Source organism: Lontra canadensis, unplaced genomic scaffold (assembly GCF_010015895.1).
Source record: "Lontra canadensis isolate GAN:19392208 unplaced genomic scaffold, GSC_riverotter_1.0 scaffold33, whole genome shotgun sequence".
In the NCBI taxonomy this organism is placed as follows: Eukaryota; Metazoa; Chordata; class Mammalia; order Carnivora; family Mustelidae; genus Lontra; species Lontra canadensis.
The window spans coordinates 4,880,414-4,881,351 of NW_022631027.1; positions in this window are offsets into that span (position 1 = coordinate 4,880,414).

The following is a 938-nucleotide window of genomic DNA, read 5'->3' on the forward strand; positions in this document are numbered from 1 at the left end:
CTTAAGGATAGATTTGTTACCAGATGGGAAAAATAACAAATTATACAAGCTAGCTTTGCTGAAAAAGCAAGATTTCAATGCCTGCTTACAAAAATGAAAAGTGTTTTTTCATGGCAAGGTTAGGCAACTGCAAAACACTAAAGAAAATATCCCACCTTTGTATTTTCATTTTTCCCCCCTCATAACCATTTGAAGAAGCACTGTTTTTCACAATCATGGGGTAATTAAACAGCTAGAAGTAAATCCAGTCACAACCCTGTTCCAACATACAAACATGTTTATTGATAAAGCAGTAATTCTTTTAAATAATTTGTCAACATAAATATGTCAAATGGGTTTTAAAAATCATTTTTCCCTCTGTTCCTCAACAAAAATTCCTCTACTGATATAAGCCATATATTGCCGTTCACTTACTGCTGAATCTAAACTAGTGAAATGATAACGGGTAACTGTTTTATAGAGCATGACAACTAATTTGAGTGGTAATAATGAATATTTAATGATCCTCCTTTCAAGCATGAACATATAACTTTTCATGTATTCCCTACCAAAATTATAACCATTAATCTAAAAATTATAGTTGCAACTGAAATAATAGCCAGGAATTATAGATTATAGTCAAGTAGGATATTACATAAATATTCTGTACAAACACAAACATAGGGGAACATAGGAAGCTCCAGACTTCTCTTTTCATGCAATCTAAATCATTTCTTTGAAATGTATGAAAGTTGCATGATTAGTGGAGAAGATATTTGAATCCAGATATAAAAAGGCTATTATTTCTATCAATAAATAAGTACAATAGCCAAGGTCATTTTCACTTTTCACTAGCTCACAATTTCTAAACAAAAATATCATGTATATTAAGATGTTCCCTCTCTAGTAGTAATAATTTTAGAATGTCCTATTTAAATAAAAAATAGCAAATGTAAAAT